This window comes from Trichechus manatus, unplaced genomic scaffold (genome assembly GCF_000243295.1).
Source record: "Trichechus manatus latirostris isolate Lorelei unplaced genomic scaffold, TriManLat1.0 scaffold00288, whole genome shotgun sequence".
Lineage (NCBI taxonomy): Eukaryota > Metazoa > Chordata > Mammalia > Sirenia > Trichechidae > Trichechus > Trichechus manatus.
In genome coordinates this window covers 267742-283036 of record NW_004444224.1, presented here as the reverse complement: position 1 = coordinate 283036, position 15295 = coordinate 267742, and the positions used below count along the sequence as shown (strand labels likewise).

Here is a 15295-nt window from a genome sequence, read left to right as displayed (position 1 = left end):
AAAAAAAAAAAAAAAAAAAACAGTGCGAGCCTCAATCTCTCTGCCCATACCCAATACTTGCTGCCCTGAGTCCGCACTCTGCTGGAGTCAAATACAGTCACTTCCCCTAAGTGACAATGCTGTATGCAATTTTAGTGCTTCATAGTCGGCAAAAGTTGCTGTATTATCCCAAGTGTTCTTCCTAACACCAAAAAGCTGCTGTTGGTCCCCTGAGAGTTCTGTCCGTTCAACCAGTCACCTCTTAAATGTAGGCAAAACTGTAAGGAAGTAGAGAATTCACTGTTCACTCTAATATGAAAGCTGCATTTAATATACTACTTGTTGTGTGCCATCAAGTTGATTTTGACTCATAATAACCTATAGGATAAAGTAGAACTGTCCCATAGGATTTCCTAAGCTATAATCTCTATGGGAGCAGACTACCAGGTATTTTCTCCTGTGGAGCGACTGCTGAGTTCGAACCACTGACCTTTTTCAGCTATCAGCCGAGTGCTTAACCATTGCACTACCGGGGCTCCTTCAGATGTACTTAGAGACTGACAATCGGGAAACTGAAAATCTTTAGGGTTAGAACCAGTTTCATTTCTGACTATCATTAACACAATTTTGGCTGTGTGACCTTAAGCAAGTCACTTAACTTCAAGGCCTTAGTGTCCTCATCTATAAAGCTGGGATGAAAGAACCTACTTTCCAGAGTTGTTAAGAACCAAATGAGAATATATATCTAAAATCACTTTGTAAACTATAAAGCCTCATATAAACGGTCATGAAAGAGATTTCAAAGATATAAGCATCCTTGACCTCTGCAGCCCGGATTCATCTTTCCACAAACATATCCTCATTTTTCCTACAATCCAACCAAATCCACAAGCGTTAACTGCTCAGTAAAATTAATCAATAGTAGTCACCAAAACTTGCAGATTTAAATCCACAAACATTTTTTAAGCTCCTATGTTGCACGTTCTCCTAAGTCTCCTATGCTGCTAATACTTCCTTGGCGCTCACACCATTTGGATAGACCATCTTCTGATCTTTCCTCTTGGTTGCCATTTACTAATCCCCAGTCAATGACCAATCACAGCCCTATGTTCATTATATCGTTTGGCATTTGAATCACAAAGTTCCTCCATCATCCTAGTTTGATACTGGTAACATCAATGACCCAGCCAATAAGCAATCCTCAAGTCCAGCAACTTTCACCTCTAATCACTCATACTTATTACCCTGCCAGACAGTAGCACTCAATTTTGTTCACTCTCTAACTACAACCTTCAACCACCCAATCAATTACAAATTGCTGTTGATGCTACTTCTAAATATTTCTTAAATCTCCCCCATCCTTCCACCTCTCCTGCCACTGCCCTGGTTCAGGTCCTAATAATCTCTCATCTGTACTACTGCAACAGCCTCTTTAAGGGCTCTCCCTACCACCAATCTTAACCCACCTAATTCCATCTCCCCTATCCAGTTAACTATTTAAAATACAAAACTAACCACACATCAGTTAACTATCTAAAATGCAAAACTAACCACACATCACCTTCCTGCTTAACAGCTGTCTACACCGCCCATCCTTACCTATTAGAAAACCCCAAGTTCCTTACACAAGATACCAAGCCTTCCAAGATCAGGCCCTACAATGTCACCACTCACCATAAAATCAAATTCACTGCCATCAAGTCGATTCCAACTTACAGTCACCCTATACAGCAGAGTAGAACTGCCCCACAGGGTTTCCAAGGCTGTAATCTACGGAAGCAAGCTGCCACATCTTTCTCCCACAGAGCAGCTGGTAGGTTCGAACTGCCGACCTTTCAGTTAGCAGCCGAGTGCTTAACCACTGTGCCACCAGGGCTCCTTTCCACCCACCATACTCCACCTTTTATTCTCTACAATTATCAGTTTGTCTATACCTTTCTTCAGGCTATTCCCTTTGCCTGAATCCCCTTTCCCTTCTCCATTCCACACCCCCATCACCACCCTTTTTCAGATGGCTAATTCCTATTCATCCTTTCAGAATCAGCTCAGTTGCCATCTTCAAAATGCAATCTCTACCACCTCCATGCTGGGATAAGTAGTCCCTGTGCTCCTATGGAACCCTGTGCATATTTCCTTTAAAGCCTCTATCAACGTGAGTTATTTTTCTATCAACTGGAATTATTTGTGTATTTATTACCCCATTAGACCTTAAGCTACTCATGGAGAGAGACTGAGTCATATTCATCTTGATATTCCTAGTGCCTAGTTATGAATAGAGCCCTGTTCTAAATTTAATCTCCAAGAGATCACAAGCAATACGAATTAAGACACAAAGTCACGTAAGTCCAAGAGTGAGAGGGCCCCGTTAAAAATGCACGCAACTCAGTTACCACGCATATACTCTGGCTAGCCACAGCCTCCCCCACACTGCAGAAATTACCGATGTTGCAACATGCAACCTAAAAGTATCCCACTCAGCAATAAGATAGGTTGCTCTGCCCATTTTATACACCAAGAAACTGAGGCTAGGTTAGGAAAGAGAATAAAATGATAAGCTACTTCAGAAGAGCCAAGCTGATGGGGATTGAAAGCTGAAGAGCAAGTAGGACCTGGTCCTCTCTTCCTCAGTAAACCCAAGATGGAAGCACAGAGGGGCTCATCCCCCGTAGAAAAGGGAAGGTACACCCTTGTGGTGCTGTGAATTACTTAACATGGCCCTTCTGGCCATAGTCTTTGTGACCCCCTCATAATGACTGGGTAGGACTATGCAAATAAGGTGCTTATGGCCCATCAAGGGGACTGGACAACCTGATAATAATTCAAATAAGGTGCATGAAACCCCTGAGTGGGACCATACAAATAAGGTGTGTGGAACCCTAACATGGGGATTGGTCGGTTTTGCCATCCTGCAAGGCTTAAAAGAGAGCCAATCCCACAGCAAAGGGGGACCTCACTACTGCCAAGAAGAAGAGACCTAGAGTGCATCCTTTGGACTGAGGGTTCCTGTACTGAGAGCCTCCTAGACCCAGGAGACAGAAAGAGCTGTAACTCCAGAGATGGCACAAGATGGCAAGAAGCAGCAGCGGGGAAACAGCAGCAGCAGAAACAGGAAACTGGCGGAAGACGGCACAGTGGGCTTCCTGGCCCACAAAGCAAGGCAACTACAAGTGGGCGTGCTGACCCATGGAGCGAGAGAGCTGAGTGCCTTCAGGCAGGAGGCTTCCTGGCAGAGTGGGGTGCCTCCAGGCACTTGTCAGTGGAGCTAGGCTTGCCAACTCAGACCAGGAGAGCTGAGCACCTTTGGGCTGATGCTTACTGGCAGAGTGGGATGCCTCTAGGCCCTTACTGGTGGAGCTAAAGAGCTTTGTAACACTTGCTCGAGCAGGGCAAAGGCTAGGCCAAGGGGCCAAAAGAGGCCTGTCTGCAGGCACAACTAAGAAGAGGCTGTCCTGATTGAAGAACGGTATCCTGAGTTATTCCTGATCCTGAATTGTAACCTGTTACTTCCCTAATAAACCCCATAACTGTGAGTATGGTCTGTAAGCAGGGAGGGATTACCCAATGAGCAAGGTACACATGGGATTACTTATGCTTACTTACTAATCTGTAGCACACAATTTTACATGGGTTATCAAAGATGTGGTGAAACCCATGTAAAACTGTGCACTACAGGTTACTAAGAAAACACAATTAAACCCGTGCGTACCTTGCTAACTGGTTAATCCACTCGTCTGAGTTCTGCGTGGCCACTGCAACAAATTATTGAACCCAGCAGAGAAGTAGAGTGTGCTATGGGAGGGATGGCTGGTGTCAGAACTGGTAAAAAGGCCGGAAGGTGAAGGTATGTTTGACCTTCACCTCACGGGAATCAGCCTTGGGCTGATGTTGATGGTGATTCTCTCCTCCCCCTCCTGAAATCAGAGGAGGTCAGACACCCCGTGCTGCCATTTTTACAACCCTGGAATCACTTAGCCCCATACCATGGATTCTGATATGTGGAAAGGAAATATAACCTATATCTAGTTTTCAGAGTCCAGATGCCCCACCCAAAGCATGGAAAACAGCTGGGAAAATAGCTATTCAACTGTGGACTGGTTTTCCTTGCCTCTTCTCTCTTGTTTCACCTGCTGCTGTCACAGGGTGCAAATGGAGGGAGATGAAGGAAAATAACTTCTTGCTCATAGCTGGCAACATGAGAAAACTGAGCCTATTTAGAGCCCCTACAACTTCTCCTTGTTCCCTATCCCACCTGTTCCCTTTGGCCAGCTGCTGATTATGAGAATCCCAGAGAAAGCAGATGGGCAGGTTTCACATTCAGTCAATCAGAAGAGCAGGTTGCTCCAGCAATCCCTAATTCAAAGCGTCCTGGCTAAACCCCAGGAAATGAAGAAATATTTTCCTCCCTTCTTGGCCACTGGAAAATAAGGCAGAACACAGGAAAGCACTATGGTTCTAATTATGAATCAATGGATGCAATTCTACAAGAGGCTTCATTGAGTCCCCTGAGAGTTAATTCCCTACATTTCAGAAAGGAAACCAGTCACCTTTAAGTCCTAGATCTCAGGTTGCATCATTCAAGGTATCAGAGCTTTTAGGTCAGTAGTTCTCAACCAGGGGTGATTCTGCCCCCAGGGGGACAGTTGGCATGTCTGGAGACATTTTTGATTGTCATGACTTTGTGGGGGGGAGGGCGGTAGTATTGGCATCTAGTGACTAGAGGCCAGGGATGCTGCTAAACTCCTACAATGCACAGGACAGCTCCCCACAACACAGAATTATCCAGTCCAAAATGTCAACATTGCTGAGGATAAGAAACCCTATTCTACGTGGAGCATGATGAAGGGTCAAGAGAAGACACAGCATGTCACATTCCACCCTAGATATGGAGAAGGAAGCCATTTGGTCCCTCCTACCCAAACCCATCAAGTAATATTCCAGAAGAAAAGAAAGGCCAGTTAGATATAGGCTCATTTTAACTCATAAGTCCAACTAGCACTAAGAAGTTCCATCCCATTTCAACCTTGGTTCCATCACCTGCTGTTGCCATTCAGCTGACCAGCAGGTATAGGGCTAAGCTCCCTTCTGTCTCATCCCAGGAGGTCTATTTTGACCTAGTTCAATCTGGATCTCTGTGGGGATAAGAGAAAAGCCAACCTCTGCAAGACAGACACAAAGGATCCTGCGCTTATCCCTCAGGGCTACCTTTAAAGTCCTGAAACTAAACCAACAGCAGATCCTTTTTATGTTGCTGATCAAACATATACTGCTTATGCAAAGCAAAGCTTCGAAGTATAAGTTTCCCAAGTCCATTCCCAAGAAATGTCAGGAGGCTGGCATGCAGGCTAATAGGCAGCCCACCCCACTTATGTTATCCTCTAGGATGGAGGGTTCACTCACTCAGAAACACAGACAGCGTTCTAGGAATCTAACTGCAGCACCAGAAAAATGTGACCAACTTCCTCTTAAACCAAAATATACCCAGCTTTCTGTGGCAGTGAGGCAAGAGAACTCAGCTTAAATTATGCAGAGATCGTAGATGAAAGGTCTCGGGGTGGTGAGGTGAACGTACGCCTCTGAACAGAAAATTAGAAAGAACTTCTGGATCTTGGTGTCTGAAACACTTCCAGGTACCAAGAGACTAACACTCCAGTAAACAGAGTGCTGATCCAGCTGGCTCATCTGGTTCCATTTGAGATCCTAACATGTGGGTCCCTCTCTAGAGTTTCCCAAGAATAATTTTTGATTCTGATGAATTGCTGCCCTTCCTGGAGTTGTAGTTTTCTGTGTTTTTTCTTTAGGGAGGTCCAAGTCAGCCAAGGGCCAACTGACAGTCTTTATGTATCTACAGGATTTCCTCTTGATTGGCCCTTCTCTATTAAGATTCCACTTCCAAGCAAAGTCTAGTCTCATCCCAACCAGGGATGATATCCGTATTTTCAGGGGATAACTAATAGGTACTTGGCTCTCTCAGAAGCCTTTAGAGGAAACTCGTGTGGAAGAGCTAAAAAAGAGTGATGGCTTAAAAACACAGAAAATCTTAAACATGGTTAAGAATACATAAAGAGCTTTCTTGCTGGTGGGATTAGGAAAATGTAACTAAATATCTGGGAGTCAGAACTCCATATTACGTTTTCAAAAGAAAGATTCCAGGAACTCTGAACAAGTGGAAGAGTAAGCTAAAGGGAAAGCCTTCCCGTGGAAGGTGCTCAGCAACTCTCCAAGGGCAACATTTAGCAGACATTGTACTAGAGTACAATGTTCCATATGTTAAAAATGTTTCTCTCAGAGCTGACCAAGATTAAGATAATAACAAACCAAAGGAGGTTTGCCCCAAGACAGCTAATTTCCCCTCCTATCTCCAGTTACCTAAAGAGACAGTAACTGTAACAGATCTTCTCTGTGCCTTATGCACTCAGCTGGGTAGGTGAAAATTCATCGTCCCTGGCATATACCCTGTTCCTGGGCTCAGCCCCACTGCATTTCTCATGCCATTTCCTTTCCCTTCTGTTGTTCGAAAACAATAAAAAGTTCCAGACTTACCTCTGCAAGAAACTTAATTTCCCAGGCCTCTTCCTAGCACAAGGTTCAAATCCAGCAGCAAAAAAAAAAAAGAGGGGGGGGGGAGTCAATTTTCAAGCTTTGTTTTGAAACCTCAAAGGCCCAAAGAGTTAGTCAATCTCAGTTGCAAAAATACACAGACAAGCCTAAAGCCATTTCGATTGAAATGATCTACTTTAAGGTAAATGAGAGAATTCACTCACGTTAAAAAAAACCCTGGCTTCCCTAACTCTCTACTAGCCTTCAGAAAATAATACCAACTCCAAGAATTTCTAGTCTCAATGGTGTATGGCAAGAAAGGTCCCAAATTCAACAACTTCTGGGAAAACCAATTACCTTCTGAACCCTTCTCACCTTCCCCCTGGATTCCTTATGAGACCCACCGATTTTGTTACAATATTAACGTCTACTTTCATCTTCCTCAGAGAGAAGGAAGAGAAAAGGGGCTACAGCCAAAGAAGGCACTTTCTTCCCATTATCAGGCCAGAATTAGCTACCAAATTCTACCTTTGCCCCTTCCCTTACCTACCACACAGTGTGAACAAAATATCCACTGGGCAGCATCCACTCATACATCCACATTTCACCAGGGAACTTTTCTCTATATGTGCACACTGACCCCTCCCTCCCAGCGCTTAAGCAGTAGCAGTAACAGAAGGGTCTGGAAACTAAAGCACTCGTTTAATTAGCCTTGCTGCCTAGATGCCATCCTGCCTTTTCTGTTCCTCTCTTCAGCCTTAAAGAGCCTCCAACAGTCATAACTATTTCCCCATTCTTACATTACTAATCGCTGAAAACTAGAAAAGTCCTTTACTTCTTTCATACACAGTCGCCACCAGCTTCCCCATTTCCCCCCTTTTCTTCGTAACCAGGAAAAACAAGGGAGCAATAAACTAAGGAGCCTTTGGTAAGCAAATCCAATTGAACCCTCATCCAAGCCCAATTCTCCAAACTCACATGACCGTTCCCTTCTGCCCTTCCCACCCTACTAAAAGCTAAAGGCCTGGCAATTAGAATTGGCTGCAACTGATGATGCTGAACTCTGTCCTTCCTTTCTTTTCCACGGGGGAAAGGGAAACCCCTGAGCCTCTGTCACCCGTACAGCTCCACTGCCCTGTCTCCCGTCCCATTCCTCTTCCTTCCAAACTTTCCTCCCAGTCCCTCACTTTCTCCATTACCTCGTCACACCGACACTCTGCATTCCCCAAACCTCCGTTTTCTTCCTTTCTACCCAAATTCTACCCTAAACCCTTCCCCTCCCCCCAATTTAACACTTTCAAAACCTTCGCCCAAACGTCTGAGTTCCCATTCTCACCTTTTCCACCTCCACACAACACCCCACACACACAAGAGTCCTGACCACCCTCCAGCCGCATGCCACAAGCCCCCTTCCCCTTCACACCCTCAGCCTCTCCCCTCCGTCCTACCCCCCCTCAATCCGTCCGGATCGCAGCCCCACTCCCCACCTCGGCCTCTCTTATACCCCTAGCCCGGCCCAGCCTCGGCCCTTGTTTACGCCCCTCTTCACGTCCCCACTCCTCGCCTCGACCCCTGCCCTCTCCCACAGTTGCCATCTCCCCCGCACGCCCCCCTCGGCTGCTCCCCTCCCCCACCTCGCAGCGTCCAGTCACCTCCTTCTCTTGAGGTTCTCAGGCTGGACGTCGCCACCGCCTCCCCCTCCACTTTCCTTCCCCAAGCCCTTTGCGGCCCCGCCCGGCCCCGCCCCGTCCCGCTCGACTCCCCCTCCCCACTGCGGCCGCCCCGTCGCCTCACTCTCGGCTCAGGCTCGGCGCCGCCATGTTGGATTCATCCGCGCCGCTCTCCCGGGCCTGTCTCACGGCGCCGCATCCGGGCTCCAGCCGCCGCCGCTGCCGCTGCCGCTGCCGCCACCGTCGCGGGCGTGGGGGAGGGGAGAGACGGGCGGGGGTGGCTGCATCCTGAACAGCGCCTCCCGGAACCTGGCCGGTTAGTGGCGGCTTCGAGACCATAGTGAGAAATGAGCTAGGGTAGCCATACTAGGTGAGGGCAGCCTGGCAGCGGTATTAAACGGGGAGTGAAGAGCTTCACATTGGAAGGAGAGAATAGAGATTGGCAGCCATGTTGCTTTGGGGCAAGCTGGCAACGCAGGTTTGTCTTCGGTGCTTCAGGGCCGTAGTGAGGAATGGGAAGAGCGTAGCATTCTTCAGTGTGGAAAGACTGGTGGCGCCAGACCTCGCTGCTTTTGACTTCAGGACTCATTGAGAGACTGGGACTGGCAGCCATGACGCAAAAGGGCGGAATAGCACCGGGGTCAGGTTGACCTGCGATCTTTCGGTGAAGGTTCAAGATCTGGATTTGACCGTTGTGCTGAACTTCCTGGTAACCCGGGCGTTCTGTAAACCTGGGCCCGGAGTTGAAAGCGCTGCTCGTATCCAGTCTCAGATTTCATTCTTTCAGCATTTGTCTTTTGAGGTCTCTCATTTCTAAAGGAGATGTCGCCTGAGCTGTATCCTAAAGGACTATTGGAAATTGGGGGGCTGGGTACGATCTGGAGCTGCCAGCAGTCTGGTATGGCTAAAAGAAAGAAACGTAATACAAGAGGCCTTTTAGATAGGTAGGGGCCAGATCGTGCAAGGCCCTGTAAATTAACTGACTTCAACCTAAGGGCAATGAAGAGTCTGAAGGGTCTCAGCAGAAATGTGAAAAATTATGTTTGCATTTTACAAAGATAGTTGGTTGTCTTGTGCGGGATAAAGTCTGGAGCAGGAAAAACAACTGGGAAGCTCTTATCCAGGCGAGAGGTGACAACGGTCTGATCTAGAGAAGGGTTAGTGCGGATGGGGGGAAATAGATCGGATTTGGGGAGTATGAGGTCGGGGGAGGAGCTCAAGATGATTCCCAGTGTTCTGGATTGAAAAACTGGGGAATAATGTGGTTTTCTTTTTTGTTTTGTTTTTGGGGAAAGAGAGAGTCACTTTTTGAACATGTTGAGTTTGAGGTACTTGTGGAACATCCAAAGAGATATCCATTAGACAAGTGAATATTAGATAATGTGGTTTTGGGACCCAAAAGACAGATTTGCGGTGTTTGTATGTGCGTGTGGATGACAGTTGAAGCCATAGGAGTAGATAAGACAGCCTAGAAGGAGGAGTACCCACATTTGAGAGATGAGTTAGAGAAAGACGCTGAAAAGAGGACACTGAGAAGGGGCAAACAGAAAGGAAAGAGGAAAACCGGAAGAGAAGTATCAAGGAAGCTGGTTAAAATGTAACAGATCAGGTAAGATACGGGCTTAAATGTAGTCCGTTGGAATTTTCAGTGTTTGGGAATTTTGGAGAAAGTTGATTCAGAGATTTGGTGGGGTAGAAAGGAGATTGAGGTTAATTGAGTGGCTGGAAAGGCATAATATATAAAGACAATTTTTTCAAGCTGTTGACGGTAAGAAGGCTAGCAATAGGGTTGTAGAGTGAGGAGGAATTCCAAGAGAGGGAAGGCATTTTAGGTGCCTGTGGGACACCCAGGTGGAGATGACCTAAAAAGGCAGTTGAATATACAGATCTAAAACTTAGGAGAAAAAAATATCAAATATAAAAAAGCAAGTGCAGAAAAGTAAATGTGGCATATTTACATATGCATTAAAAAATTACCTACGAAGTGGACCTGGGGCAGGATGAGACTTTTTTTTTTTTTTCAGATCCATCTGTACTGTTCTGGAATTTGTTTTATTGTGTACATGTATTTTATAGAAAACTACTTTTAAAAAACTCCGGTGATGTGTAGGCCGAAATTCTGAATCATCAATATTTCCATGGTATTTGAAACCATAGATTTGGACAGGCTCCACAGAGAAGAGCGGAGGGTTAAAAAGAGCGCTCTGGGGAATTCCAACATTTAAGGCACAAGGAAAAGAATAGCACTTAGAGCACCTTTGAAAAGGAACAGCCAATGAGGAAGAACAAAAACGGAGATAATTATCATAGAAGCAGAAGTGAGATAATGTTTCAAGAAGGTAGAAGTTGTCAAAAGTGTCAGATGTCCCCAGAGAGGCAGCTAACGAGAAAGGCAATTTTAACCCTGAACCTAGGTTTACTGAATGTCTGGGAAGCTGAGCAGAAAGGTCAAATCCAGATCTTGAACTTTCCCCCAAGTATCACAAAGCAATCCAGTCCCCGTGCTATTCCGCCCTTCTGTGGCATGGCTGCCAGTCCCAGTCTCTCAATGACTCCTGAAGTCAAACAGCAGCCAGCTCTGGCACCACCAGTCTTTGCACACTGAAGATTGCTACCATCTTCCCATTCCTTACTACGGCCCTGAAGCCACCATCAAGAAAAACTTGTGTTGCCAGAAATGGTGAAGTTAAGGAATTGAAAGTAGGAGTATGAGTTGAAGCTGAGGAGGTCAAGAACTAGGTGTCACATAGGTTCTCCTAAAAGGACCCAGGATGATAGAAGAGTTGGCACAAAGAGAGGCTATCTAATAGGTGCTAAAGTCTTCAGTAAGTAAGAGAGCTAAAGAGCCAGATAGCATAAGATTCAAAGAGTGAAAAGTTTTTGCAAGAGGATGTGAATGAATAATTTCTTTTATAAAGATCAGCACAAAGCTGGTTCCTATGAGGCAGAGGTTAAAAATGTCCCAGATGTCCAGGCTTTCCCAACTGCTGTACCACTCCATCATCTCTAACATCAGCCACTACTCCTCCCATCAGTACACTCCCTTCTGTCTTTGGGTTCCGTAATTCACTGCAACATCTCACAGAACTCACAAACCATCAAGGAAATGGCTCACACGGTTGTGGAGGCTGGCAAGTCCCAAATCTGTGGATCAGGCATCAGGCTGTTGGCTTCCCCTGACTCACGTAGTTGCAGGGGTGGATGAACCCAAATTGGCAGGTCAGATGACTGGCTGCTGGCTCACAAGGCTGTAGAAGCTGGTGAATCAGGTCAGACGATAGGCTGCTGGCTCAGGTTCCAAGAACGGGAGGTCAGATGATGATGAGCCAGATGCAGGATCCAGAGCAAGAGAGAAGGTTTTGCCAGAGCGTTCGTATGTATATTGGATGCAGACCAAACCCTCAAGGAAACTCCCCTTACTGGAGCAAGGGGTTACAAGGATATGACTTGAATAAGAGTGGTAAGGGTGGTGACTCAAGATACATCCCATCCTAACACTGCCTCATTAACATAACAGACAACTCCCAAACGGGACCATAACCACAGGCATAGAGGCTAGGATTTACAACACATTACAAAATGGAGGCTAATTACTTCAGACCACAAAATGGAGGATGACTATATCATTACATAACTGCTAAAGTACATCATTACATAACTGCCAAACCACTAAAAATCATGGCCCAGCCAAGTTCACACATAACCATCACAGGTTCCATACACTTTATTTACATTAGCAGCAAGCTGTCCAATCCCCTTGGTGGACCATGTAAAAATGGTGTGGAGGGGGAGGGCGGCGTCTGACCTCTAACTTACTAGGGGAGAATCAAGATCAACAGCCCAAGGCTAATTCCTGTGAGGCTGAGGTCAGACATGCTTCCTTGCTCTGTCATCTTTACTAATTCTGACACCAACGGTACTTCCCGTGGTACTCTCTACTTCTCTGCTGGGTTCAATAATTCATTGCAATGGCCACACAGAACTCACAGACAATACTCAAGATTATGGGGTTTATTAGGGAAGTAACAGGTTACAATTCAGGTTCAGGAATGCTCAGGATACAGTTCTTCCATCTGGATAGCCTCTGCCCACTCATACCCACAGGCACGCTTCTCTCTGGCCCCTCAGCCTCTGCCCTGCTCGAGCAAGTGTTAACAAAGCTCTTTTAGCTTTGCTAGTAAGTGCCCAAAGGCAACCCACTCTGCCAGTAAGCTTTGGCCGGAAGGCGCTCAGCTGTTAACTCCATGGGTCAGCAAATCTAGCTCCACCAAGTGTCCAGGGGCACCCTACTCCTCCAGCAAGCCTCCTGCCCGAAGGCACTCAGCTTTCTTGCTCCGTGGGCTGGGAAGCCCACTGTGCAGTCTGCTACCAGTCTCTCCTGCAGCCATTTTTCTGCCACCACTTCAAGATGTTTTCAGTGTTGCAGCTCTCTCTCCTCCTCCTCCTCCTCCTCCTCCTTCTCCTCCTCCCCTCCCTCCTCCCCCTACAAGAGCTTCTTGGTGGGCCACAATTACCTTATTTGCACAGTCCCACCCAGTTGTTATGTGGGAGTCCAAAGACTATGGCTAGAAGGACCATATTACATAATTCACTGTAAAGGGAAGGCTGATACCCTATCACCCCTTCCTATGGGAGTGGAAGAATGAACAACTTCTACTTTAGAAGGTTGCAAGGGCATTAAAAAAAAGCCGAAAACTTCTACCCCACCTCTGACCATTTTTTTCCCTCTATACCCACTGGAACTCTGTTGCCTTGTAAACAGCCTCCCCTGTATTCACATTTTCTTCACAGATTGCTCGCTAACTTTTCCTAGAGGAAGAGTCACCAGGACAGAGTTAGCTGTGGTGTGTGGATAGGGATGTACCCCACCCACATAAGCCCACAAGATAGGCAGACACAGGCACTACTTTTTAAAGTATAATCATGTTCTCCTTCCATATCCATATCCTGAAGTGGTTTGACACCTAGCTAGCTTGGCAACTTGGTATTCGTTTCCATGAGCCCGCCTCTCCTCTCCAAACTTAACCCAATGCCATTTAGAAGATTATAGAGAACAGAGTCCATGCTGAGGACTGCCCTCTCTAGTGGTCATAGTATGATGTCCAGTCCATTCTTTGAAGCCTAAGAGAAAAAGACAGATTGCCCTCTTCCCTCAGAATGTAAAGCTGAAGAAGAGCTTGGGATTCGTCTTCATGAGACCTTCCAGAAGAATCCCTCTTCCTCTAAGGGACTCCTAGGACTCAATCCTTTTCCTTGGGGTTAGACCTTAACAACCAAATTTTCCAAATTCCAGACCTTGAGACAATTGGCCTGACCAGCTGTTTCTAAGCTAGTTAATCCATAGCTACATTTGTAGCAATGTTTTCTGTTTGGGGGGTCCTGGAAGTTTATACTTTTCGACATGAAGCCTTCAGATCATAATGCCATAAAGAAAGCTGAGATTTCCTGAGGTGGAATATCAAAGGGACCTGTGTAGAGATGGGGCACTCTAATGGCATGGCCATCACTGAGGAAAAATATTTCAGTCAGAATTTTCTGTTAGCCATAGCTAGACAGCTGTTCCTCCTTGGCTTAAACTATACGTCATCTGTATAGTTAAAAACTTCATCTCTTGCCTTATATTCTTTTCCCACAGTCTCCTTGCTTCAACTAAAGACTTGAGAAAATTTCACTGAGAAGATTGAGAACTCAAAGCCTGGCCCTTTCAGCTCTACTGCGATTCCCATCCTTTTCTGCTTCTCAACAGACTATTCCCACAGTTAGCTCTTCCTTCACTAGAGTCTTGAACCTGGCACCCTTCAGCCACCTTGCGCATACTCCTATTTCCACTACGTCCCACAGTATAGTTCTCAACTCCCTATAACTCAGATCTCAGTGATTAGAAAGGCCTTTTTTCTGTATTTAGAAAGATATATCTTTGTAACTTATGGTTCCTATTTTTTTTTCTCCTCTAGATCAACACATCATAGCCACATGTCAGCCTTTCAGATAGCTTCTATGTGCCTATTAAACATTTTTTTCCAAGTCAGTGGAAGAACTAATCCAAAGTACAGTGGATCTCTAACCTTTCTGAATCTAAATACTCTATTAAGGCAATTCTGTCCAGACTTAAGATCTTTCCAAACCAGACATTCCCTTAAAGAGGTCTGTACCCTGTTGGCAACCCATTGTCCTAAGCAGCCGATTGACTCATGCAGGCCCACTCTGATTCCTGTGTCCTTGCCCTGGGCTTTACTCTTGAACTTCCTTCTACAATGACTTGCTGACCTGACTGTCCTTTCTAGTTCTTGGTTCCCCATTAACTCCAAGATGCTCTGGTTACTCATTTTCATCCAGGCATTATCTTGGTTCCTCCTAACTTCAGTTTAGCTTCAAACCTAGCTGTAAACTTGTTATGGATTGAATTGTACTCCCTGCAAAATATGTGTTGGGATCCTAGCCCCTATACCTGTGTATGGAGCCCGGGTGGCGCAGTGGTTAAGAGCTAGGGTCGGCATAGACTTGATGGCAACTTTTTTTTTTTTTTAAATACCTGTGTATGTAATCTAATGTAATATAATTACCTTACATCTAATGTAATTCAATGTAGTCACTTTCGACAATGTAATCTAATATAATGTGATCATTTTCCACAATGCAAATTAATCAGTCCATTGGTCGAGGTCATACCAGCAAAGGGACACAGACACACACAGTGGAAGACAGGTGCCATGTGATGATTGACTACCGGTCAAGCAATGCCCGGGACTACCTACAAGGAAGGAATCAGCACAGCCAAGACCATGATTTGGACTTTTACCCTCCAGAACTGTGAGAAAATAAACTGCTGTTCTTTAAACCCACTTACTTGTGTTATTTCTGTGAAAGCAGCATTAGGAAACTAAGACAAAGTCTTTAGAATTCTAGTATCTTCTGGATACTGAATAGAAAAGTAGGGACCACAATCAGTCCCTGAATCCTAATCATCTGTTGTTGTTAGCTGCCTTCAGGTCAACCCCTTGAATCATGGTGACTAATGATCTACTGTCCAAAAAGTTTCTTCACCCTGTCCCCTTTTTTTCATTCCTCAGTTCTCACCCTTACTAATATGGGCAAGTTCCTTAACCTCT

At 45.6% G+C, this 15295-nt stretch overlaps 1 protein-coding gene across 2 annotated transcripts in view; it reads right to left on the bottom strand.

The window, feature by feature from the left end:
• Window positions 1-8460, bottom strand: part of DEDD (death effector domain containing) — an 11952-nt gene extending 3492 nt beyond the window's left edge. Inside the window, exons 1-2 of one of the 2 annotated variants that reach the window (XM_004390174.2) lie at window positions 8311-8460; window positions 6520-6552 (exon numbers count right to left, since the gene is read on the bottom strand). The gene's annotated coding sequence lies outside the window, so the exon portion shown is untranslated. Of the gene's footprint in view, window positions 1-6519; window positions 6553-8150; window positions 8236-8310 lie in introns of those variants that run through there. The other variant, XM_004390176.2, reaches the window with a different exon arrangement.
• Between the last annotated feature and the right edge of the window lie 6835 nt (window positions 8461-15295).